The following is a 27,502-nucleotide window of genomic DNA, read 5'->3' as shown; positions in this document are numbered from 1 at the left end:
TTCAATGACATGCAAACTTCTAAGAAAGTAGATGCACCGAATTGCCTCTTTGTGATGACATTCATGTGCTGGTCCCAGGACAGATCCTTTGACATAATAATGTCAAGAAATTTAAAGTTACAGGCACTCTCCACTTCCATTCTCCTAATAAGGACTGGCTCATGAACCTTATAGCAGGCTTCTTCCTTCCATAGTTGATAATCTGCTCTTTGGTTTTGCTGACACTGAGGGGGAGTGAAATTTGTCAAAGTTTCAGGAGAATGTATGCAGTCAGGGAGAATGGACAAAACGATACAGGCAGCCCCAGAGGTCAGGAACAAACTCAGTTCGGTATTAGTGCATCATGGTGCCACCATATTGTTCAAGTTCAAGTTTATTGTCGTTGTCTACACAGGGTATAAATGGCATAAAAACCAAGCTCTTCTATTTTCCTTAGAATGTATTTAGCAATCTCCTTGGGAGTTTTTTGGTGAAACGATTGCAAAAGACAAAGGGCACTTTCCTTCCTTCTGGTTCTGCAGTCTGATGTTGGAATCTGGAGCACAAACATGTGGAACTATCTCCTCTCCCAGATGCACAGTCTGACCTTGGTCTGATCACAGATTGTGCTGAACTACGTGTGCCTGTCTGGACACGCCCCCCCGCTGACTGCTCCTGTGGCTCCTCCCACTGACCCCTGTGGACACGCCCCCTGCTGACTGCTCCTGTGGCTCCTCCCACAGACCCCGGTATAAAGGCGATTGAGGCCTGAGCCCGGCCTCTCAGTCTCCAGGATGTAGTATGGTGGTCAACCACTGCTTGTTCCTTCTTCCAGTCAATAAAAGCCGATATCTCGCCTTTCGTCTCAGAGTGAGTTATTGATGGTGCATCACAGATCTTTATGGCTTTACCACAAATCCAGATAAGAATGGAACAGAAGAATTGTGGTTGTGGTGCTAAGACTGCGGTCTCTCAACAAAGTTGCTGCAGAGCTGGTGTGTCCCTTTAAATTGGAGTCGGATTTATTAGTACTGGCATGACATCTGTTGTTCTGTGACAGTAGTAGAGTACAATGCATTAAAAAATTACTATTAATTACATTAAGAGATAATATCAGAATTAGGTTTAATATCACCGGGATATGTTGTGAAATCTGTTGCTTTTGCGACAGCAGTACAATGCAATACATAGTAATAGAGAAAAAAATAAGTCTAGGTATGTACATAAAAAGTTAAATTGAATAGGTAGTGCAAAAATAAAAAAATTTTTAAATAGTGAAGTAGTATTCATGGGTTAAATATCCATATGTCCATTCAGAAATCGGAAGAAGCCATTTCTGAATTGTGAGTGTGAGGCTTCATGCTCCTGTACCTCCTTCCTGATGGTAGCAATGAGAAGAGGGCACGTCCTGGATGATGGGGGTCCTTAATGATGGACCCTGCCTTTTTGAGGCATCGCTCCTTGAAGGTGTCCTGGATACTACAGAGGCTAGTGCCCATGATGGAGCTGACTAAGTTTACAAGTCTCTGCAGCTTAGTTTGACCCTCTACAGTAGCCTCACCTCCCTCCCCATTACCAGATGGTGATGCAGCCAGTTAGAATGCTCTCTGTTGTATATCTGTCAAAATCTGAGAGTGTCTACGGTGACAAACCAAACTTCGGCAAACTCCTAATGAAATATACCCGCTGTTGTGCCTTCTTTGTAGCTGCATCGGTATGTCGGGCCCAGGATAGATCCTCAAAGATGTTGACACCAGGAACTAGAAATTTCTCACTCTTTCTACTTCTGATCCCTCTTCTTACCCTTTCTGAAGACAACAATCAGTTCTTTGGCTTTACTGATGTTGAGTGCACGATTGTTGCTGCGACACCACATTGAGAGCAAAGGTTAAATACAGAAATAATCCAACATAGTGTTAGTGGGTTCATTGACCATTCAGAAATTTGACAGCAGATGGGAAGAAGCTGTTCCTAAATGTTGGGTGTGGATCTTCAGGCTCCTGTACCTCCTCCCTAATGCTAGTGATTAGAAGATTTGAAGGAAATTTATTATGGAAGCATGTATACAGAATACAAGTGAGATTTGTCTTCCCCTAGGCAGCCACAGAACAAAGAAACACCATGGAACCCAGCATCCAACATGCAAAAAAAAACAAATTGTGCAAATGGCAAAAAGTGAGCAGACAACACAAAGAATATCAAACATCAAACCAGGAGTCCACTAGTTTTCCATTTGGTTCAGTTCAGTGTCGCACCGCTAGCCCATTTCAGGGCACAGGGCAAAGCATTCTTTGCTGAAGCGCCCCAGACTCCATCGAATGCTCCAATCAAACCACTCAAAAGCAACTAAGGGTGGCCAGAATCCAGAAACACATGCAATATGAACTCTAAAGTACATCAAAATGAGTCCACAGCCTCTCCTCTCAATCTTTGCAGCGTGGATCGCAAATTTAATCTGACCACAGCTAGCGAGAGGGAGAGGAAGACCAGTGAAATGCAGACAAGTGGCACTGAACGTCCTCCCGTCCTCTGCACTCGTCCTCGTCAACTTCAACCACGCTCGGTGCCTCAATCAAGAGATGCAGTGAAAGAGGGCATGTCCAAGGTGGTGAAGGTCCTTAATGATGGTTGCCACCTTCTTGAAGCACCGCCTTTTGAAGATGTCCTTGATGGGTGGGGGAGGCTAGTGTCTATCACGGGGTTAGCTATGTCTAAAAGCTTCTGCAGCCTGTGACTGGTGCTGTGTTAGCTGTGACTCAGTGAGTAGTTCGGAGTCGGGTTGTGAGATCAAGTCCGTCGCTATGCTCAAAGCTGTTACTCCTGAGGATGAGATTGACTCCTAACTCTTAGCTTGGTTGGCAATGATGCAAAATCTAATGTGCCATTTAATTTCTTAATTGCTTCCAGTAATTTCAGATCACCTTTCCTAACAAGGAACAACAGGGAGGTGGACGTGCCCAGCTTTGTGTTTTTTCTAGCGTTATTTAAATTCGTGGGGCACAGTGGACGAGCAATTTGTTTGGTGATGTTCAGCTCCAACATCCCTGCCCACCACCGAGGACATCCTCAAGTGGTGGAGACTCAGGAAGACAACATCCATCACTAAGGATCCTCTCCATCTGAGGCTTGTCCTCTTCTCATTTCTACCATCAGGGAGGAGGTACACATTTAACAATTCAGAAGAAGCTTCTTCCCCTCCGCCATCAGCTTTCTGAAAGGTCCAAGAGCCTGTGAACACTAGCTCACTGTTCCTCTTTACCGTTGTTTGTTTATTTTTTGTAACTCAATAATTTTTATGTCCTCACCGTACTGCTGTCACGTAACAACAAATTTCATGACATACGTCAGTGATAATAAACCTGACTTGATTCTGAAATAAACCTGAATCTGCCTTTGGTGTGAACTCATTGATGATACGCAGGCTGCTTCAGTCTCCGTTCTGTATAAATAAATCCCACAAAGGTTTGTTCTTTCCAAGCAAGAAGGGCGGTAATTTTAAACTGGAAAAACAATTCTGCCAACAGTGTTTTATAAATCTTGTCAGGGAATCAGATTTCGAGGGCCCACTCTTAATATCCTGCCATGACTACAAGCTGTGCACCACAGTTGTAACAAAAGAAACCTTATTTCATTTGAAATTTGTATTACTTGTTATTTTCAGTGTGTGAAATTGAGGCAAGCGAGGGTCTTCCCCCCCCCCACTCCATCACCCATCTTAATTGAATTTTACAGGAGCACCATTGAGAACGTATTGACAAGCTGCATCTCCATCTGGTATGAGAGCAGCCAAGCATCGGACAAGAAGTCCCAACAAAGGACTCTGAGGACGGCTGAGAGGAACATCAGGGTCTCCCTACCATCCATTTGGGACATTTATCAGGAGCGCTGCACGCACAGGGCCCTTACTATTATCCAATCCATCCATCCTACGTCCTCTTTGACTTTCTACCATCAGGCAGGAGACTCCGATGCATAAAAACAAGAATGGTCAGCAGGGGAAACAGTTTCTTCCCTCAGGGCATTAGGCTTCTGAACACCTTGCCACTTGTTCGAAGTGTCACTGGTTAATTGATTCTATACCTTACAATATACACTTTACATTGTTTATTTATGCATAATTCAATTATCGACTTCGTTCTTACGATTCTAAGTTATTGTGTGTTATAAGTGTGTTAAGTGTACTACTGTGCTTTACACCCTGGCCTGCAGAAACATTGTCTTGTTTGATGGTATACAAGTACTGTATGTAGTTCAGTGACAATAAACTTGACTTGGGCATTAGGCCTCATCATTCATGGACGGTTGCTATGTTAACTAACCTTTGCTGTTTTTTCCTTCTCTCTCTGTTGACGCCAATCATTTCTGTCTTTGAAACAGGCCCATCATGTTTATTCTGACCTCCAATGGTTTTCTTGTCTCCAAACATTCTTACGAACTTCTACAGATGTTCTGGAGACCGTATCCTGACTGGTTGCATCATGGTTCTGTCTGGAAATGCAAATACATAGGAACATAAGAACACAAGAAGTGGGCTCTGCCCAATACTTCACTGGCACATTTCTCCCCACCATCCGTAGTATCTTCAAGAGGTGCTGTCTCAAGAATGAAATATCCACATTGCCAAAGACCCCATCACATGGACCATGAGATCTTGCTGCTACTGCTGAGCCTGAAATTCCTCTCCACCAAGTTCAATTGAGCAATGTGACGCTTTGCTATCTCTGACGGTGTTCATTGAGGTTTTGGGCCAAGCTACCGACCTCAAGGCCAAGAAGCCGGGAGATGGGGCGTGAGCCCCTGATCCAGTCCATTTCTCGCCGATCTTGTTGATTAAAGCATTGAGGAAGATTGAAATCATCAAGGTGTGAGCAGAAGGCGAGCGGGTGTCGAGCATTGCGGACCAGCCTCTCGTTCGCTGCTGCCGGCAGATGATGCCTGCCTGTGATGGTCTCTCTCCCCCTCTCGCTCGCTGCTCCCAGAGGGAAGTCCCCACATTCGAATGGTCAGCCTCTCCCTCTCGCTCGCTGCTGTTGGAAGATTGGGCTGGAGTCCTGGATCTTGGGCAAGGCTTAATCGATGCAATTTGTTGTATAGAGAATGATGAATTTCGAGTTTCTAGTTCCTCCTTTCATCGTTGCCATTTTGATTGAGGCAGCCTACAGATAACCAGTGACAGACTGAAATGAACTGAGTTAAACTGAATAAGCCTGGACTCTTTCAATTCTGTGTTTTATATTCGATGTTTCTCACTCGTATAGTTTCTCTTTTTTTCTTGGGCAATTTGGTTTTTTTCTTTGCACGTGGGGGGTTGGGGGGGAGTGGTTGATGTTTATCTTTGAACATATTCCAGTGTTTTCTTTGTTTTGTGGCTGTCTGTGGGAAGACAAATCTCAGGGTTGTGTACTGAACACGTACTTTGATAATAGATGTCCCTTTGAATCTTTGAAGAACAGCTCTTTAACCATTCATTTCTTAATTACTACAGTTTAGCAACACCATGAGCACTTTGATCATATTCTACTAAAGCAGACTTACTTTCACCAAAATTTTTTGCTCTGTGTTCTTTCTTATAAAAATTGTGTATAATATACAGTATCTTCATATGTCTAAAGTTATTATGAATGCTGTTTATATGTCCACACTCGTGGACATATTTTGAAAATGCCGGTTTTGCGTAAAAACAATAGGCATCCACACTAGGCATTTTTAAAAATATCTCTGTCCACATTTGCCATATTTCGGCAAATCTCCTCCTACTGCAGATGTGCAGGACACATCTACCGAAAACAAGAGACATGTTTGGTGTCGAATCTCACTGTGAAAGACGGTACGCGTTCGTTCAGCTACAGACTAGAAAAACTTAAATGATGGACAGCTGTTGGCTCTTGTACAGGAGGACTTAAAACAAAAAAAAACAAATACTGGAGCGCATGGAAGCAACTGACAGGGAGATCACGGGCAGTATAACCTGGGTGACAACAAACATTGAAAAACTGACCAACTCTGTTGCATTAATAAAGCACTTTGTTAAATGTATAAAACATGTCTGCATCAGTGTAATCTTGTATTTACATACAAAGTTCCATTAGGCTGTTACACATCTATTGTCAGAGAAGTACTTGCATAAATAGGTAAACCACCTTCATAAGAGCAAGGACAGAAAACAGGGAAAAGTGAGTAAACTTATTTATTCAGTAAGTTATGGGTCAAAGTATTTGGTGAGTACATTTCTGACTCTTCTGGCTTCAGTCTCATTGCTGTCTGTTCTGAAATTGTTAGGTTGCGTTCAAGAAAACATTGAAATGGCGCGCTGCCGTCATCATCTGTTCCAGCACGTCATGACATTGATTTTAGATTTCTCTGGTTACACCAGGCACACTGCTCTGGCCAATCCGGTGTTTTCAAAATTACTCACTCTGGAGGGTGTTTTAGAAAATATCCATTTATGGGGGACGAAAACGCCGTTTTACTGTGGACGGAGGGTAAAAACAAAGAGAAAAAGCTTCGGTTACTGATTTCTCCGGTGTCGTGTGGATGTAGCCTTTCGATTTCAAATAGACTGAGGGGTTTGATATATTTGTGTGCTTGTGGTTTTACTCATATTCTCTATGTGCTTGTATAGCAAGGACTGGGCCTCAAGCTGTGGTGTCACTGGCGGGGAGGATGTATTGTGTGTGACTGTTAGTGCTGTACTTTGCACATTGACTACATAGTAATGCTGTCTTGTTTGGCTGTATTCATGTATAGTTGAATGACAATTAAACTTGAATTGAATGTATGATGCCATTACCTGTGATGCTGCTGATGGTAAGTTTTTCATTGCACCTGTGCAAACAATTACTTGTGCACGTGACAATAAACTCGACTTGGAACTTGACTTCGGTAGGTTAATGCTTCAGCCACTATGGCCGTATGCTGCTACGTCCATGGGTATTATATTCCAAGTTGGTCCTGAATATCCTCTTTCTTAGCTTTTGGACAAAATTTCCACTAGATATTGATTGCTGGATCTTATTGGACCCCATCCCTTAACATGTGTTTCCATGGCTACCAGTTTTGTATTGAATGCATTATGTCCAAGGCTGGGAATTAAACCCCAGGCTGCTGATTGGCTTGCCTTAAGTTAGGTACCACAATATATTCACTAGTTAGTGCAACGTCTTTTCCACATTAAAAATTCTCCCACACAAGTCTCCTGTTATCGTTGGATATGATGAACAAACACCATGTTCACCAATTGAACTATCATGAGGGCTGGTTACCACTTTACCTTAAGTTAAAGTAGAACCACAGGCCATTCAGCCCATTGACATGCTAGAATCTATGCACCTCACAAATTTCCACACCACTGAGGACATCTTCAAAAGGTGATTGCTCAAAATGGTTGAGACAGGTGAGGGGGAGGGAGGGGGAGGGTGGAGACAAAGACTGGATGGTGGCAAACAGAGACACAAAGACCCACCCTTGGGCAGTTTTATGTAAGTTTCGATGAAGTGTACAATGTACTGTGTATGTTAATCAAAATGGCTTCTTTGGTTTACTAGAGTAGGAATGCTTTTATGTTTGATAAGTGTTTCCTCTCGCAGTTGTTTAGCTTTGGACTTGCTGATATGAGGATTGTATTCATTTGTTGACCAATGGGGAATGTTATTTTGTCTTGAGGGGTTGGGAGCTTGGGGGTTTCGCAGTCTTTTCGGGGGAGGCGGGAAGGAGACGCCGAGGAAGGTGGATGTGCGCTGCACTGCTCGGTCGACCACCGGGGTGGTCCCAGGTGCGAGGACGTGGAGGTCGGAGGAAAGTGACGAGGGGTCGAATGGTTCGATGGTTGAGCTCCAACGATGTGCACTAAACTGACTGAACTTTGATAAGTTGGTGCCTTTTACTTTATTTTCTTTTCCTTCATATATACTGTATTGCATAGTATTTTAGCTTTAGTAAAATCTTTAAAGTATATTCCATAACGGTATCTGGTGTGAGATTGATATTGTGTGGTACGCGGGGCATAAACTTGATTCTCACAGCACCTGCGTGTATGGGAGGTGGGGTTGGTGAGTGTCTGGATCTCCTTTTCCCCTAGACATACACCAGCCTGTTGGGTAAGTGTTACAGAAGGATTACCAACGGAAACATTAACTTGATTTCTCTCTCCACAGTTGTTGACTGACCTGCTGAGTGTTTCTAGCAGTTCCTGTTTTATTTAAATTCAGGTATTCCAAATCTGCAGATCTTTGATTTCATTATTTTTCTTTAATTGCTGTTTTACCTTCAACCATGTAAGTTTGAAACTGTGAAATTGAAATAAAAATGGAAAATATTGGAAAAGCTCGGTGTCTAGAAGGTTCTGTGAGGAAGGACAGAGGTGAAACATGGGTTGATCGCTTTTCATCAAAAGTGCACTGTCATTTGGTTTTAAATTCCACAGCCCTCTCCCCAGAGTTAAAGTGGGAGTATCTCAACAGCAGGACTTCAGTGTCACAGAGTGATACAGCATGGAAGTCGGCCCTTCGGCCCAGCTCATCCATGTTGACCAAATTGTCTGCCTGAGTTAACCCTGTCTGGCCTATATTCTTCAACTTTTGCTATCCATTCATCCTTAAACTTCCTGATTGAACCTGCCTTGACCACTTTCCCAGGCAGCGCATTCCATTTGTGCTACTGCAACATGACGTCACAGCTCCCAAACTCAAAATACCGTTTTCCTTCTTCACCACTCTTTCCAATAGTGTTGCTGCTATCAGGGAACTACATTCTTATACCCCTGCAATGCACACAAAATGCTGGAGGAACTCAGCAGGCCAGGCAGCATCTATGGAAAAGAGTACACCCGACGTTTCGGGCCGATGCCCTTCATTCGGCCAAAAACGTCAACTGTTTATTCTTTTCCGTAGATACTGCCTGCAAAGTTCCTCCAGCATTTTGTGTGTGTTGCTCGGATTTCAAGCGTCTGCAGATTTCCTCGTTTGCTAGAAACATGGAAACATAGAAACATAGAAAACATACAGCACAATACAGGTCCTTCGGCCCACAAAGCTGTGCCAAACATGTCCCTACCTTAGAACTACCATAGCCCTCTATTTTTCTAAGCTCCATGTAGCCATCCAGGAGTCTCTTAGAAGACCCTATCGTTTCTGTCTCCACCACCGCCGCTGGCAGCCCATTCCACGCACGCACCACTCTCTGCAGAAAAATCTTACCTACATCTCCTCAGTACCTACTTCCAAGCACCTTAAAACTATGCTCTCTCGTGCTAGCCATTTCAGCCCTGGGGAAAAGCCTCTCATTATCTTGTACACCTCTACCAAGTCACCTCTCATCCTCCGTCTCTCCAAAAAGATTAGACCAAGTTCACTCAACCTATTCTCATAAGGCATGCTCCCCGATCCAGGCAACATCCTTGTAAATCTCCTCTGCACCCTTTCTATGGTTTCCACGTCTATGGGAGGGGGATCTCATTGAAACCTATCGTGTCTTGAAAGGCCTAAATAGAGTGGACGTGGAGAGGATATTTCCAATAGTAAGGGAGTCTAGGACCAGAGGGCACAGCCTCAGAATACAAGGAAGTCTCTTTAGAACAGAGATGAGGATGAATTTCTTTGGCCAGAGGGTAGTGATCCTGTGGAATTCATTGCCACAGACGGCTGTGGAGGCAAGTCACTGGGTATATTTAAAGTGGAGTTTGATAGGTTCTTGATTAGTAAGATTGTGAAAGGTTACAAGGAGAAGGCAGGAGAATGGGAAGAGGGTGACAATAAATCAGCCATGATGAAATGGTAATGCAGACTCAATGGGCTGAATGGCCTAATTCTGATCCAACATCTTATGGTCTTGGGGTCATTGTTACAAGCTGAATTGTGATGTTTTCATGAAGCGGTTGCCTACTCTGCATTTTATTTCTGCAGCCTCAGGATGTTACACGTGAAAATGAGTATAGTGTACATAATCGACGAAGGACAAGCACATTGACCTTCAGCTGGAAAACGGAACCATCCGAGCATTGGGAAAGGAGGAGGTAAAGAGTCAAGTGAAACCGTACTTAGGTATCTGTGACTCCAGGGTGAATGGGAATGGAAACCTGTCTTCCTGAGCTGCCCCGACTCTGTGTGTCTGTCTCATATGAGCGGCATGTGTTAATAAGCTGGTCTCTGACAGGCAGCATGGTACAAATTAGGCAGGAAGGGTGGTGAAAATCTGAAGATGTGCCTTCCTATTTATCCAGGCAATTATAACAAGCTATTTGATAGCTGCTACAGCAAACTGCTGAGCTGATGCAAGTTCCCTCAAATGTACACAGCTGAATTCCTTTACCTTGGAATGTTACTCTTGGCAAGTGTCGAGGGATGTAACACCCACACCCTTAAATCCACCAAGACCATGGGGTTTTATTTCAAAAGAAGGGAGAGAGAGCAGTGTGTGTCTTTCCCCAGCAGTTCAGCTTTCTGCAGATAACTGCAGGCTGTCCATAACACATTCCACCCCGGGCTTTACTCAGTGTCTGGTTTCCAAAAGGAACTCAGCAAAATTGTCATCCTGGGGATTGAGGGATTGGAAACCGAAGAAGAAGCAAGTCATTAGCTGGCTCAAAATCCAGCGAAGAATTTGAGGGAAATATCTCCAAGAGTTGTGGACACAACTCAGTCTTTCATACAAAACAGCCTTCCATCTATACTTCCCACTGCTCTGGGAAAGCTGCCAACATAATCAAAGACCCCCCCCCCCCCCCAACCTCAGTCATTCTCCCTCATCACCTCTCTTCCATCAGGTAGAAGACACAAAAGCTTGAGCACACGCACCTACAAGCTTAAGGGCATCTTCCATCGCCCAGTTATGAGACCTCTGCAGGGCAGCATGTTAAAGTAGCAGTTAGCACAATGCTTTACAGCGCCAGCGATTAAGGTTCAATTCCCTCCGCTGTCTGTAAGGAGTTTCTCGTTCTCCTTGTGAACATGTGGATTTTTTCCAAGTGCTCTAGATTCCTCCCACATTCCAAGGTTAGGGTTGGCAAGTTGTGGGCAAGCTGTGTTGGTGCTGGCAGCATGGTGACACTTGGCAGCTGCCCCTAGCTCACCCTCAGACTGCGCTGCAGCTGAAGAAGGGTCTCAGCCTGAAACATCGACATCTATTCCATTCCCTCGATGCTCCCTGACCCATTGAATTCCTCCGGCATTTCGTGTGCGTTGCTTGGATTTCCTGCATCTGCAGATTTTCTTGTGTTTACGACACATTGTATGTTTCCAAGTTTCAATGTACATGTGACAAATAAAACTCATCTTCCTTTTTGCTTTCTTTCACGAACGGACCACTTAGCATGACGAAGTTGAGCTCTTGATCCTGCAGTCTACCTTGTCATGGCATTTTCAACTTCCTGTCTACCTGGACTACACTTCCCCTGTAACTATAACACTTTATTCTGCAACACGAGTGAATCTGCAGATACTGGAAGTAAATAAAAACACAAAATGCTGGCAGAACTCAGCAGGCCAGACAGCATCTACGGGAGGAGGTAGTGATGACGTTTCAGGCTGAAACCCTTCATCAGGAGTGAAGTAACATGGGATTGTCGAGGAGGGATAAGAAGTGGGGGGAGGGATGAAGTAGAGAGCTGGGAAGTGATAGGCGGGAGGGAAATGGGCTAGGGGGAAGGTGGAGAATTATGGGAAATAAAAGAGAAAGAAAGGTGGGGCTGTGGGGAGATTATAGTGAGGGGGGAAAGAGAGAGAGAAAGAGAACCAGACTAAAATTATAGATAGGGATGGGGTAAGGGGGGGGTAGGGGTATCAACGGAGGTCTGTGAGTTGAATGTTCATGCCGGCAGGTAGGAGGCTACCTAGGCGGGAGATGAGGTATTGCTCCATCGACCTACGTGTGGCCTCATCTTGACGGTAGAGGAGGCCATGGACAGACATGTCGGAGTGGGAGTGGTCTGTGGAATTGAAGTGTGTGGTTTATTCTGCATTCAGTTTTTGTTTTCCTTTATGTACTACTCCAATGTAGTTATGTATGGAATGATGTTTCTGGATGGCATGCACACAAAAGCATTTCACTGTATCTCAGTACATGACAAAGATAAACCAATTACAACTTCACTATCAGGAGGAGAGGTGATGTTTTGTATTTCTCAAAGTTCAAAGTAGTTTTACTATCAGGGAACCTTTATGTCACCATGTATGACCTTGAGATTCACTTTTTGCAGACGTTCTCAAGAAAATAAAATACCATAGAACCAATGAAAAACTATACATAAACAAAGGGTCTCAGCCCACAAAGTTGACTACTCATTTGAATGGATGCTGCCCGACCTGCTGAGTTCATCCAGCTTGTTTGTACGTGTTGATTTGACAACAGCATCTGCAGTGTATTTTGTGTTACATAAACAAAGACTGACATACAACCACTGTGCAAAAGAGAACAAATTGTGCAAATAAATATAGGCTGTGGAATCAGTTCAGTGCTGAGATGAGTGGAGTTACCCGCGCTGGTTGAGGAACCTGATGGTTGTAGGGTAATAACTGTTCCTGAACCTGGTGGTGTGGGACCTGAAGCTCCTGTACGTCCTGCCCCATGAGATGAGAGCGTGGCCTGGATGGTGGAGATCCTTCATGATGGATGCGACTCCTTGGAGATGTGCTCATTGATGGGGAGGGCTTTGCCTGTGAGGGTCTAGGCAACTTTCCTGAGCTTTGGTGTATCCATACAAGGCCATGATGCAAACTGGTAGGGTACTCTCCACCGTGCATCTCAGGAAGTGTATCAAAGCTTAGATGATGTGTCGAATCTACACAAATTTCTAAGAAAGTAGAGGCGCTTTGTGACAGCATGTATGCGCTTGTCCCAGAACAGATCCTCTGATATAATGCCAAAGAATTTAAAGCTGCTGGCCCTCTCCACCTCTGATAGGCAACTAATTGCCCAGTGCATCTTTGGAATGTGGGAGGTAAACAGAGCACCACTATATTGTCATAGAAAGAAGTTGTAAAGTCCAGAAAGAGGATTCAATGTCAGGATCAAACTCAGGACCCTGGAGATATGAAGAAGCTGCACTAAACTGCTGTATCAGCATGTTCCACCACCAGCTCCTTTTCAAGACGGACCGAAAATTCCCGTAAATTTTCAATCCATATTGAAAAAGACTGCCTCAGAAAGCATTACAGGCACAAGAGTTTCTGCAGATGCTGCAAATCTTGAGCAATGCACAAAAAATGCTGGAAGGACTCAGCGAGTCAGGCAGCATCTATGAAGGGGAATAAATAGTCGGTGCTTCAGGCCGTTACCCTTTATTAGGACCGGAAAAGAAAGGCGAAAGTGCCAGAGTAAAAGATGGGGGAGAGGGAGGGGAAGGAGTACAAGCTGGTAGGTGATAGGTGAATCCAGATGAAGGGACAAGGTGGCTAAGGGGGGGATGATATAAGAATCTAGGAGCTGATAGGTGGACAGTGTCCTGGCCAAAACCTATCACTGAATAACAAAATCAGATGTCATCACTTCATATTGGCTATGGAATTGCAGATCTTCTTAGATAGATGTTGTTGACTGGAAATAGTTTTCACATTAATCCCAGCACCATTCATTGTAATGTTGTGCTGAATAACAGAATAATCCACCAATAAACATAAGATTTGTTCTAAGCTATAATTGTGGCTATACTTGACTGTTGGTGTTAGCTCATCTTCAACTTTCCATCTAGATTCTTTATGTGATTTTTATATAAGTTTGCACTGGTATAGGGAGGGCAGTTACCTCAGTCAGTCGAGCCTTCTGTGAGGAAATTAAACTCTTTATGTTGAAGGAATGTGTCTGTAAACTGCAGAAATTCCAAGAGCCCGATTTTTAAAAAATCCCTGGTGAATTTTGAAATATACGAAGGAGGGGAGAATTTATAAAGAGGCATTGAAGAAAGACAATGTTGACATTTCTATAGCACCACATGTAGCCCTTTCAGAAACCTATTGAATATAGAAAGACTCAGATAGTGAGGATGCAGCGAGAATGCTTCCTATAGTGATGAATTCAAGGACCAAAGGGCATAACCTCAGGATAAAGGAACGTCCCTTTGGAGCTGAGATGAGGAGAAATTGCAGGCAGAGTTTTCCAACCTTTTTTATGCAATGGACCCCTACCAGTAACCAAGGGGTCAGTAGACCCCACGTAGGGGCACAGACAGCTGTGGAGGACGGGCATTAGATATATTTAAAGTGGAGGTTGATAGATTCTTGATTAGTAAGTGTGGCAAATTTTATGAGAAGGCAGGAGAATGGGGTTGATGATGGAATGGCAGAGCTGACTCAATAAGCCGAATGGCCCAATTTGACTTCTATGTCTTTTGGTCTTATGTCGCAGAATGTTTTACAGTCAGTGAAATGTATTTGGAGAGGGAGGAAGCACAATAGTTGCACTGCAAGTTTCCATGACAATGACCAGATATGAATGTGTTTTACTAATAGCGAATGCGGGAATGAAAGATGGAGAGGGTAGCGGAGAGAAGACGCCTGCACTTCATCCATATGGGATATTTTACAGCAACCTGACAGTACTGATAAGGCCTTTGTTAAGTGTGTCTCATCCGAAAGACAGTCCCTCAGCATTGAAAGCATTCGATGTTGATAATAAACTGTAAAACTTTCGAAAGCAAAAGTGTCAGGCAGTGGATGAAGAATGCTGAGGTCCTACACCACCAGTTTCAGCAACTTTCCAACAACATCAGGTTCTTGAGCTCACACAGAGTACCCTAATCCTCCTTAGCAAGAGAATGCTACAGACTCCAAATTGACTCCACAACCAAGGCACACTTTCAAGGGTTCTACAACTCAAGGTCTCTATTATCACTCACACACATATACATAAACTGTATACAGATGTCCCCCGCTTTAAAAATGTTCACTTTACGCCACTTCAGTTTTACAAAAGACCTACATTAGTAACCTGTTTTCCATGTAGCCATATAACAATTACAGCACGGAAACAGGCCACCTCAGCCCTTCTAGTCCGTGCCAAATGCTCACTCTCACCTAGTCCCACTGACCTGCACTCAGCCCATAACCCTCCATTCCTTTCCTGTCCATATACCTATCCAATTTTTTTTTAAATGACAATATCGAACCTGCCTCTACCACTTCTACTGGAAGCTCGTTCCACATTTTTGTTTTCGCATTACAAAGAGGATTTTCACTTTTGCGAAAAATTTTCCTATATAAATTAATGGTTCTTTGCTTTATGCCATTTCGCTTTAAGAAAGGTTTCATAGGAACACTCTACCTTTGTAAAGGGGGGGCGGGGCACCAAAATTCTGTATGCAAATTGTGTCTTCTTTTGCACATTGGGAGTCAGTCTTTAATCATATATTCTTTTTCATACGAAATGATATTTCAATAAGATTGAACAAGTATAATTTACAAGGATGTTGCCAGATCTGGAGAATTTGAGTTATAAAGAAAGATTGAATAGATTAGAACTTTATTCCATAGAAGGTAAAAGATAGAGGGGAGATTTGATGGAGGTATACTGAATTATGAGGGTATAGGTAGGATAAATGCAAGCAGGCTTTTTCCACTGAGGTTAGGTTAAGGGTAAAAAGTGAAATGTTTAAAGGGAACATGGGCGGAAACTTCTTCACTCAGAGGGTGGTGTGGGTATGGATGTGATTTTGATTTCAATGTTTGAGAGAAGTTTGGAAAGCTGCATGGATGGGAGGGATAAGGAGGGCTATGGCCCAGGTGTAGGTCAATGGGACTAGGCAGAATAAGTGGTTTGGCATGGACTAGATGGGCTGAAGGGCTTGTTTCTGTGCTGTTATGTTCCCTGATTCCACGAATCTGTATATTCTACTGTATTTCTTTATTTTCATGTGCATGCCTGCAACGAGATAAACCCCACATGATATATATGTACTTTGCTAAATAATTTGACTTGGACTTTGACCTCCTGCACTACATGATTGTACCTCTGTCTCTTTTGTCTGCAGTAAGGTCTGGTTTCAGCACAACCTTTTTTACCCTCTGTTGGCTGCCTTGTATAATTTATATTCTGTCATCTGTACATATGTACCAGTGATGCGCTGCAAGCAACGTTTTCGTTGTACCTATACCAACCGTAATTATGCACATGATAATAAGCACAACTTGACTTGTGTTTGAACCGATACGAGTGAATGGAGTTCAGACACAGGCTGAGTTCAATGGAATTGCAATACTATTCTCACATGTACTGAGACACTTTGAAAGACATAGTTTTGCATACCATTCATACAAATCATTTCTGTGAATCTGTGGAATTCATAGCCACAGTAGGCTGTGGAAACCAAGTCATTGGGTATATTTAGGGCAGAAGTTGACAGATTCTTGATTAGTCAAATAATGAAGGGATACAGGAAGAAGGCAAGAGAAAGTGTCTGAGAAGGAAAAAGGATCAGCCTTGATAAAATGGCCGAGCAGACTCGATGGTCCAAACGGCCTAATTCTGCTCCCATATCTTATTTGAAAACTTAATACAAAGAAAAATCAAGGTCAGGATTCACAATGAAGTGTCTCAATTCACCTATTGATCCTCTCACCTATTTCCACCTATCACCTGTCAGCCCTTGTTCTTCCCCCCCCACCTTCCCTTCACCTTTTTACCGGCTGTCTTCCCTCTTTCTTTCAATCCAGATGAAATATTCACTCTCCATTTTCCTCCACAAAATGCAGAATATTTTGTTTTTGACATGGGATATTGTAATCCGTTTCAGAGGAAGGGCAGTGCAGGTAGACGATAAGATGTAAGGCCATGGTGAGATTGGATGTGGGGTTAGGAGCCCATCTTATCATCCTCAGGAACCATCTATAGTTATGTAACAGCAGGAGAGGAGCTGTCCCTGAGCTTGCTGGTATGTGTTTTCAAACTTTTACATCTTCTACTCAATGGAAGGAGAGAAACATAGAACATACAGCACAGGAACAGGCCAATTTGTCCATAATGTTGTGCCAAACCAACTAAAAAGCTCATCAAAGACACACAAACACTAATTCTTCCAACCAATGCAACGTCCGTATCCCTTCATCTTCCTCACATTCATGTGCCTAGCTAAAAATCTCAATGTATTTGCCTCTACCTGCATACCAGGCAGCACATCCCAGGCATCCACCACTCTGAGTAAAAGACTTGCCCCTCACATCCCCCTTGAACCTACCCCCTCTCACCCTCACCGCATGCCCTCTGGTGTTAGACATTTCAACCCTGGGAAGCAGATACTCTCTGTGTGTTCTATCTGTGCCTCTCATAATCTTATAAAGCTTTGTCAGACCTCCCCTCAGCCTGTGGCACTCTAGAGAAAACAACACAATTTATCCAGCCTCTCATGATAGCACATGCCCTCTAAACCAGGCAGCATCCTGGTAAACCTCTTCTGCACCCTTTCTAAAGCCTCAACATCCTTCCTATAGTGGGGCAGTCAAAACTGTTTGCAATACCCCAGATGTGGCCTAACCTGAGTTTTATAAATTGCAACATAACCACCTGACTTTTGAACTCAACGCCTCGGCTAATAAAAGCCAACATTCCAAAAGCCTTCTTAAACATCTTATCGACATGTGTAGCCAATTTCAAGAGAAGAGAAAATGTCTAGGGAGGGTGGGATCTTTGATTATGTTGGCTGCATTACTGAGGCAGCAAGAAGTACAGATAGATACATAGAGAGGAGGTTGAGCAGTCTTAAAATCTCCTCCTCATTTTGTACAGCATGAAGATGATCTGTGGCTCCTGCAGACCTCTGGACACGTTAAGAGGGACTCTGTCGAGGGGCTTGAGTCTGCCATTCTCTCTGGGTCAGTAGATGCTGCGATCCACTTCAGCTAGACGAGACCCAGGAGAGACAAGGAGTGAAAGAGCTCCAGTCATCTGCAGCTGTGTCCTGTACTTATCTCAACAAAAACCCCGTCAGCTCCATAAATTGTGGATCAGGCACCAACTGACCCATGCTGAATAAGTTCAGCTAAACGCAAACTGTCACATCAGAGTAATAAAAAAGGGGGGAAAGTTACGATAGGGAAGTGAAAAATGGTTCAGATAAAGAAACAAGTGCTATTACAATTTTTTTTTGTTAGCATCATAAATTACTTGGCACGTCAAATTGACATAGCTGAGAAGTAAAATTTTCCAGCAGCTACAAGCAGCTGGAGGTGATATTTTCAAGGGCAAATTTGACGCACCCATTTTGATCCCAATTATTTTCCTACAGAATCTGATTAGTGAGCTATTGTGGTCAGGGCTGCCCATCAGTCTCTCCCATCTCCGTTAGACAAAATCCAAATTCATCTTCCTTATTATTTTGTCAGCTTCATTCCTCTGAGGTGAGCCACAACATTGCTCTTGAGGATTTATTACCAACGAAACCCAACAAAACGATGTGGTTGTGGAATAGTGGCATCTCTCCAATTCCATTGTGGCATTATCTTGCCACTCTGTCTATCTATTGTTTTATTTGACGTCATTCCCTCAACGTTTTCAATCACGTTAAATTTTCCTTTGACAGATCAGTGCTTTCAGGTTGCAAAGCGGGTCTTTTCTAAGCTGAACAAAGGTAGTTATTGAAGGCCGAGGGAGGTGGACACTTGTTAAGCAAGGGGTTAAAATGACTTGGTTGGAGGCATGGAATGTATGGTTGCTAGCTTTGTTAATGGTATTAGCAATGGCTCTTCATATGGCCTTAGATCACCTGGACAATAAAATACCTATGTTTGGATGCTGTATGTTGACTAGCTCAGCATTCCCACAGCCCCCATCAGTAAGTGAGAGAACCTGGGCTTCGGAACCTCACTCTACAATTGGATCCTCAACTTCTTAACTGGAAGACCACAATCTCTGCAGATAGGTATTAATAATTCCTCCACACTGACAATCAACAGTGCTGCACCTCAGGGGTACGTGCTTAGCCCACTGCTCTACTCCCTCTATATTTTATATTGACTCTGTGGCTGGTATAGCTCAAATAGGATCTATAAATCTGCTGCTGATACAACCATTGTTGGTAGACCCTAGAAAGGAAATGAGAGGGTGTACAGGAGTGAGATCTACCAGCTAGTTGAGTGGTGTTGCAACAAGACGAAAGAGCTGGTTGTGGACTTCAGGAAGAGTAAGACTAGGGAACACGAACCAGTCCTCAGAGGGATCAGAAATGGAGAAAGGGAGCAATTTCAAGTTCCTGGGTGTCAAGATCTCTGAGGTTCTAAACTGGTCCCAACACATCGATGCAGCTATAAAGAATGAAAGATAGTCGTGATATTTCATTAGGAGTTTGAAAAGATTTGGTTTGTCAACTAAAACACTTTACTTCTATAGATGTACTGTGGAGAGCATTCTGACAGGCTGCATCACTGCCTGGTATGGGGTGGGGGGTGGGAGGGCTACTGCACAGGACTGAAAGAAGCTACAGAAAGTTGTAAAATTAATCAGCTACCATCACCCAGGGCATACTCTCTTCTCATTGTTACCATCAGGAAGGAGGTAGAGAAGCCTGAAGGCACACAGACAGCAAATCAGGAACAGCTTCTTCCCCTCTGAAGTACAATTGCTAAATGGACTTTGAAGCCATGAATACTACCTCACTTTTTTAATATATTATTTCTGTTTTTGCACTATTTTTAATCTATTCAATATACATATATTGATTTGCTTAATTATTTATTTCTCTTTATCATGTATTGCATTAACTTAATAAATTTCACAACACAAGCCGATGATAATGAGCCCAATTCTGTTTCTGATTAAGATAGGTAAGTAATAAATTTGGAAGTTGAACCCACACCTTTCTAACTTCATAAATCCTGCAAATGAACTGCAGAACGTACTGCACTGAAACAGGCCCTTTGGGCAATGGAATTTGTGCCGAACTATGTCAGGCAATGACCCAAAGTCCCTTCTGCCTTCACTAGTCCATATCCCTCCATTCTCTGCATATCAACGTACTTGCGTAAGAGCCTCTATCACCACTCCTGGCAGTGAATTCTGGGCAGCACCACTCTGTGTCAAAAACCCGTCCTGCACATCGCCTGTGAACCTCCTCTAACTAATAAAGTGGGCACACTTTGTATATTTGTGATCTTCTGCTGCTATAGCTCACCCAATGTGTTGTGCATTCAGAGATGCTCTTCTGCACACCACTGTTGTGACAGATGCTTATTTGAATTACTGTCACCTTCCTGTCCACTTGAACCAGTCTAGCCATTCTCCTCTGAACTCCCTCACTAAAATGACGTTTGCTCCCACAGAAGTGCCGTTCACTCGAGTTTTTCTTCACTTTTTGCATCATTCTCTAGAGACTGTTGCGCATGAAAATCCCAAAAGGTCAGCAGTTTCTGAGATACTCAAACTACCCCGCCTGGCACCAATAATTATTCCACGGTCAAAGTCTCTTAGATCACATTTCTCCCTCATTCTGACGTTTGGTCTGAACAACAGCACATGCCTGCATTGCTTTGATGCCTTGAGTTCCTGCCACACAATTGGCTGACAAGCAGGCGTACAGGTGCAAGGAAGTCTGCAGGTGCTGGAAATCCAAAGCAACACACACAAAATGCTGAAAGTACTCAGCAGGTCAGGGAATATCTGTCAAAAAGGGTAAACAGTTGACGTTCAGGCCGAAATCCTTCTTCAGTGCACAGGTGTACTTAATAAAGTGGCCAGGGAGTGTATATTTCAGGAATAAAAATTGCCAGAGATGTTACCTCCAGAGGAGTCATTGTTAGGAGGAAAATAATGCTGATCAAGGACTCAAGGATGACAGATTGCTTTCTCTGAAGCATTCAGCTTGTGTACTCTCCGCGTAAAAGCAAAGGTTAACCGTTCCTCATTCCCGCTGAGAGACAATACTTCCACAACATTTTGCTTTGCACTTCATCAATCAGCCAGATCCGGAAGGGAAGTCATGTAAGGCTGTGAACTGACAACAGACAAGTGTTTCCCCACAGTGCAACCCCGAGAGATATCAATCACACCCAACCTTTTAACTGGGCTCTTACACCCGTCTGCCATTTTGATAAATGTCCCATTGCAGGAAGCTGCAACTGACCATTCAAGATCGTTTAAGATTCAAGATTGTTTAACATCATTTCCAGCACACAAGTGTAAAGGAGAACAAAATAATTGTTACTCTGCACTCAGTGTAGCACAAAAAAAACACTAATGAGAAAGTCTGCAGATGCTGGAAATCTGAGCAACACGCACAAAATTCTGGAGGAACGCAGCGGGCCAGGAAGCATCTCCGGAACTACAGTCAACATAATTGGCCGAAGGATTTCGGCCCGAAATGCCGACTGTACTTTTTTCCATAGATGCTGCCTGGCCTGCTGAGTTCCTCCAGCATTTTGTGTGTGTTGCACTAAAAAAACACTATAAGATAAAGAACACAATAATAAAAAACAAAATAAATATAAATACATCAGATAACTTAAATGCAAAGAGAGTTTATAAGTACCTAAAGAGATGCCAGATACAGGAGTCTGCACATGAGGTGATTCTGACAGGAAATGATAAAGCAGGGGTGGTGGGGTGGGTTAGCGGGTGGCGGAGTTGGTCAGCTCTGCTGTTTGGAGATGGTAACTGTTTTTGAGTCTGGTGGTCCTGGCGTGGATGCTATGTAGCCTCCTCCCTGATGGGAGTGGGACAAATAGCCTGTGAGCCATGTTACTGCTGGCCTTTCCCGGCATCTTTATGTATATTTGTCCTTGATGGTGGGTAGGCTTGTGCCAGTGACGCACTGGGCAGTTTTGAGAACCCGTTGTAGAGTTTTCCATTCCACTGCAGTGCAGCTTCTGGACCAGGCAGTGATGCAGCATGTTACGACGCTCGCTACTGCACATCTGTAGTCGGTTGTAAGGATTGACGTGCATATTCCAGCTCCTTTCTTCAACGTGTAGGATGTTTTCTGGGACCACGAGAGCTTGTGCAAGATGTGCACTCCTGGGAGTTTGAAACACCCATCTAGCGGCGTACGCTTGTCTCTCATTTCAGATGTCACACTTTAAGAAGCATTAGGATCTACTCCCAGCTTCTCCTCCCTGAGGGGTCCTGAATTTTACTAATCTTTCCCTGTGGAGGGGACCTCAGCGGAGAAAGGTCAACAGATCAGCTTGCAGATAATGACCCGACCTGATTCCTTGCTTCGTCCCCTGCTCCTTCCTCCTGCAGACTGATCAAGCACAAGCTAAAAGCAAGTCCACAGAGAAACACTGAAACATGAAGGGCTTTCATCAATCATGGGATTGAGTTTAAGAGCCGAGAGATAATGTTGCAGCTATATAGGATTCTGGTCAGACCCCTCTTGGAGTATTGTGCTCAGTTCTGGTCGCCTCATTTCAGGAAGGATGTGGAAGCCATAGGAATGGTGCAGAGGAGATTTACAAGGATGTTGCTTGGATTGGGGAGCATGCCTTATGAGAATAGGTTGAGTGAACTTGGCCTTTTCTCCTTGGAGCGACGGAGGATGAGAGGTGACCTGATAGAGGTGTACCAAGATGATGAGAGGCATTGATCGTGTGGATAGTCAGAGGCTTTTCCCCAGGGCTGAAATGACTAGCATGAGGGGACATAGTTTTAAGGTACTTGGAAGTAGGTACAGAGGAGATGTCAGGGATAAGTTTTTTACGCAGAGAGTGGTGAGGGCATGGAATGGGCTGTCAGCAGTGGCAGTGGAGGCGGAATCGATAGGGTCTTTTAAGAGACTCCTGGATGGCTACATGGCGCTTAGCAACATAGGGGGCTATGGGTAAGCCTAGGTAGTTCTAAAGTAGGGACATGTTTGGCACAGCTTAGTGGGCCAAAGGTCCTGTATTGTGCTGTAGGATTTCGACGTTTCAGTCCATTGACCCTGATCCACTGTCCAATGCTACCGAGGCTGATTTGCAACCTAGTTCCATGTAACACAAGTGTGGCTGTTTTTATCCTTGTATTGTGTGACGTGGCATCAGAGTCAATACAGCATGGAAAAAGCCCTTCAGCCCAACTGGTCCATACCAGCAGTATTCCCATCTAAGCTAGTCCTGTCCTGTTTGCCTGTGCTTGGCTCGTATCCCTCTTGTCCCCTCCTATTTTAAAGTAAATTTTAAATATTGTTTATGTACTTCACTCAACAACTTCCTATGGCTGGTCATCCCCTATGTGAACAACCATACGGGTAAAAACATTACCCCTCAGGTTGCTGTTAATTCTCTCTACTCTCACCTTAAACATATCCCCTCTAGTCCTTAAACACAAGAAGTTCTGCAGATGCTGCAAATTCAAAATGCTGGAGGAACTCAGCAGGTCAGGTAGCATCCATGGAAGAGAATAAACAGTGGATGTTTCAGGCCACCAGCATTTTGTGTGTCACCCTTGCTCGAGTCCTCAACTCTGGAGAAAGGATGGTGCAATTTGATCCTAGTGTGCCCGTAATGATTATATGCATCTCTATCTGATCACCCCACATTGTCTTACACTCTGACCATCTTCTGTCATAAGGTGGGCATTGGGAACAGACCCAAATGCAAGACAGACACTGAAGTACTAGGGAGAGGACTAGCTGTATCAAGAAAGCAAGGGAAGTGGGGAAGAAACGACACTGGACAAGATACAGGCCCTGGACAAGACTAGGACACAAGGCATGGACTAGGACTAGACTAGGAAAGTGGAACCTGGACGAGGAACAAGGAACTGGGAACTAGGAACCTGGGCAGGGACTCCGAGCCAGAGACTTGACAGGGACCCAGAACCTGGGTCTTGACTTGGGCTCAGACTCTGGATCCAGGCAAGGACAAGACTTGGCAAGACAACAGGACTGGACATCAGGGGCAGGATGCAGGACTCCACAGACGGACACAGGACTCCAGGGCTGGATGAGGACATGAAGCTCAGACTTGATCTTGATCAAGGGAGAGCAGGAACGCAGAGCCTAGGTCAAGGGAGAGCAAAGCAGAAGCGGGGAGAGGCGTAGCTGGACACAGGCACTGGCCCTGGACAAGACCAGGACTCAGGGCCTAGGCTACGACTTGGACTTGGACACAGACTGGAACCTCCTCCGAGCCTTGGACTGGAGCACAGGAACACAGAACACAGATTCAGGACCCTTCCTTGGGAACAGGACACAGGGCCTGGGCTCAAACACAGACACTAAACACAGAGGCACAAAAAGACAGTTCCAAGCTCAACGATAGACAGCTCCTTTTGTTAGTGTGGCAAGGCTCCAGTCTCACTCCAGCAGCTGAACTTGACAACAAAACAGGCAAGGACACAGGCATGGTTGCCAGCAGGGCTACAGGCCAGGCTTCAGAGGGAAGGAAGGGAACAGTCCAGCCTCAGGGTAACAGCAAAGACAGCCTGACTTACCCAGCAGAGGCAAGGACAGGAAGGGACAGATCCCAGCATAGGGTAACAGCAAGAACAACCTCACTTACCCCACAGAGGCAAGGACAGGAAGGGACAGATCCCAGCATAGGGTAACAGCAAGAACAACCTCACTTACCCCACAGAGGCAAGGACAGGATACTGACAAGACAAACCCACAACCACACTTGAACCCAGGCCACTTATATTCCAGCCCCAATATGAGAATCAGGTGCCTGTGATTAATCCCAGCTGAAACAACGGGCAGCCAGTAGACCTGGAGTCCGGAATTCACGGACTGGACCATAACACCTCCTCCATAACTCAGACTCTGGAGTCTGGAGTCTCATAGATCTTCTCTGCACTTACTGGCTTAATGGCATCATTCCTGCAGCAGAGTGACCAGAACTGAACACGTTATTCCAAATGTGGCTTCATCAACATTCTTCAACATAACAAACTACTTCAGTGCCCTGATAAATGAAGGCCAGCAAACTAGAAGCCTCTTTCACTACTCTATCTGTGATGCCACTTTCATGTTCAAAAATCTAAGTTCAATTTAAATTTATTATCAAAGTACATATATGTCACCATATACAATCCTGAGATTCATTTTCTTGTGGGTATAATCAATAAATGCATAGAATAATATAGAATAATAACCATAACAGAATCAGTTAACAAACTTGGGCATTCAACCAGTGCACAAAAAACAGCAAACTGTGCAAAAGCAAAAAGAAAACAAGATGATGATGATGATGATAATAATAATAATAATAATAAATAAGTATCAAAACTGTGAGATGAAGAGTCCTTGAAAGTGAGTCCATAGGTTGTGGGAACATTTCAATGATGGGGCAAGTGAAGTTGTCCCCTCTGGTTCAAAAGCCCAATGGCTGAGGGGTAGTACCTGAATCTGGAGGCGTGAATGCTGAAGCTCTTGTACTTGCTCGCCGATGGCAGCAGTGAGAAGAGAGCATGTCCTGGGCGGTGGGGGACCCTGATGATCGATGCACCAGCAATAACTCTCGGAGACGTGAGGCGAGATATAGGCTTTTATTGGCTGGAAGAAAGAACAAACAGCAATTGACCACCACACTACATCCTGGAGACTGAAGCCGGGGCGGAGTCCCGAATTGCCTTTATACCGGGGTCCGTGGGAGGAGCCACAGGAGCAGTCAGCGGGGGAGGGGGCATGTCCAGACAGGTATATGTAGTTCACCACAATGATGGATGCTGCTTTCCTGTGGCAGAGTTTCATGCATGTAGATGTGCTCCATAGTGGGGAGGGCTTTACCCACGATGGACTGGGCTGTATCCACTACTTTATATAAGATAATTTTATTGTTCACCTCCTGCTTCCTCTGTTTTACAACACTCTCCAGGTTCACTATAAAAGTTCTACCCTTACTTATCTTCCCAAAATGTAACTCCTATGTGTGTAGTCTTATGGATCCTTAACAAGTACAACATTCCTTAAGGAAATAGGATTAAGAATGCACACTCATCAGTGCGCGATCTACTAAATGTCTGTGCATTTACATCACATATACAATTATGTGCAATAAAAGACATGGATAAACTCAAGAGCCTAACACAGATCAGGCTATTTGACCCCTTCTGCTTGCCTTCCAATTGAAGAAGATTTTGTCTGAGGATAAATTGAGAGAGCTGAAGCTTTTCTCTTCTGAGTGAAGGAGGATGAGAGGTGACCTGATAGAGATGTACAAGACCATAAGAGGCATAGATCAAGTGGATAGCCAGAGATTATTTTCCCAGGGCAGAAATGGCTAATATGAGTTGGCATAATTTTAAGGAGATTGGAGGAAAGTATAACGGTTATATCAGAAGTAAGTTTTTTTACACAGAGGGAGATGGGTGCATGGATCACCCTGCCAGGGGTAGTGGTAGAGATGGATATTGTTCTGTAAATTTCTAAGTTCTATTTTACTTAACTACCATTTTCCTGGATAGCCAGACAGGGCACCACTGTGGTGCAGCGAGTTAAACTGCTGCCTCATGATGCCAAAGACCCTGATTCAGTCCTGGCCCCTGGCACTATCCGTGCGGAGCTTGCATGCTCTCCTTATGACTATGTGAGTTTTGCTGGAGTTCTCTGGTTTCCTCTCAGATCCCAAAGCCGTGGATGTTGGTGGGTTAAACTGGCCACTGCAAGTTGCTCCTAGTGTGTAGACGAATGGTAGTAACATGTGGGAGGTGACGCAAAAGCTTGGTTAAAGTAGGATGAGTGTAAAAGGTTGGTTGGTGGCCAGCAGGAACTTAGTGGGCTGAAGGGTCTGTCATGACTGTAAAATAATCTGAAAATCAACACGAGCGATTGAGCCTCCAGAGCCATTTTAGGAAGCAAATTCCAATGTTTCATCACTCAATAGTGACAAAATTCCTTTCCTTCTTTGTCCCAGATAGCTGACCCCTCTGGATAGTGAAACCTCACCCAAGATATTGGCACCCAGCCCACATAAGAATCTAATACATTTCAAATAGGGAGGGCATTTGTCAACTTTTACAAGACAAACTCATCATTTATCAATTTCTTCATCTGAGGAATCAATCTGATGAATCTGCACTGCAATCTTCACAAGCAGACGGGGAGTTCAAACTTATGCACAAAATTCCAGATGTAACTTCACTAGTGTATTAGTGTACTGCCCATTGCGCTGCTGCCATTTCAGGCAGCAATGAAGCTCCTCCATCTCTGGCGGTGTTCGCAAATTCCTTCATCACGTCAGTCACTTCCTCTCGGTTTTCACTATTATCAGTCAAGCAGGTCCTAGGTGGAGACTCAGGAATCCTGTAGCACTCATTGCCATTTCTGTTAAAGTTTTGTTTTACCATTCAGGGTTGTTAGCCCTGAGCTGAACCCCCAAACCTGGAGGGCTGGTGGGCCACTCTTAGGCTTTTACCCTTTGACCTGTTTGGCATGGGTGACCATACCAAGAGCCAAGGATTAATGCCTTGACTGCAGCCAATATAGCTCTCTGGGTCACTGAGGCACACAAACCCTCAAACCATGATAGGGTTGTTGCCCTCTTGGAAGAGTTTCACTAGAACTCTATGCAATTGGACCAATAAATCTCAACTTTGTATGCAAAATTTACTTTCCTAGTTACCTGCTATATTTGCATATCAAATCTCAGTGATGTGTATAGAAACACATTAGTCCCAATGAACACCAAAAGTT

General features: G+C 44.1%; 1 long non-coding RNA gene across 3 annotated transcripts in view; it reads left to right on the top strand.

Moving 5' to 3' along the window:
- Positions 1-27,502, top strand: part of LOC132377729 (uncharacterized) — a 163,416-nt gene that overhangs the window by 12,863 nt on the left and 123,051 nt on the right. The window contains exons 2-3 of one of the 3 annotated variants that reach the window (XR_009506730.1): positions 8,133-8,186; positions 9,879-9,988. The exons of the other annotated variants lie outside the window; for them this stretch is intronic. This is a non-coding gene — a long non-coding RNA (uncharacterized LOC132377729). The remainder of the gene's footprint in view (positions 1-8,132; positions 8,187-9,878; positions 9,989-27,502) is intronic. 3 annotated transcript variants of the gene reach the window in all.

Source organism: Hypanus sabinus, chromosome 19 (assembly GCF_030144855.1).
Source record: "Hypanus sabinus isolate sHypSab1 chromosome 19, sHypSab1.hap1, whole genome shotgun sequence".
Taxonomy (NCBI): domain Eukaryota; kingdom Metazoa; phylum Chordata; class Chondrichthyes; order Myliobatiformes; family Dasyatidae; genus Hypanus; species Hypanus sabinus.
The sequence above is the reverse complement of the archived record's forward strand: the minus strand, read 5'-3'. Positions and strand labels throughout refer to the sequence as shown.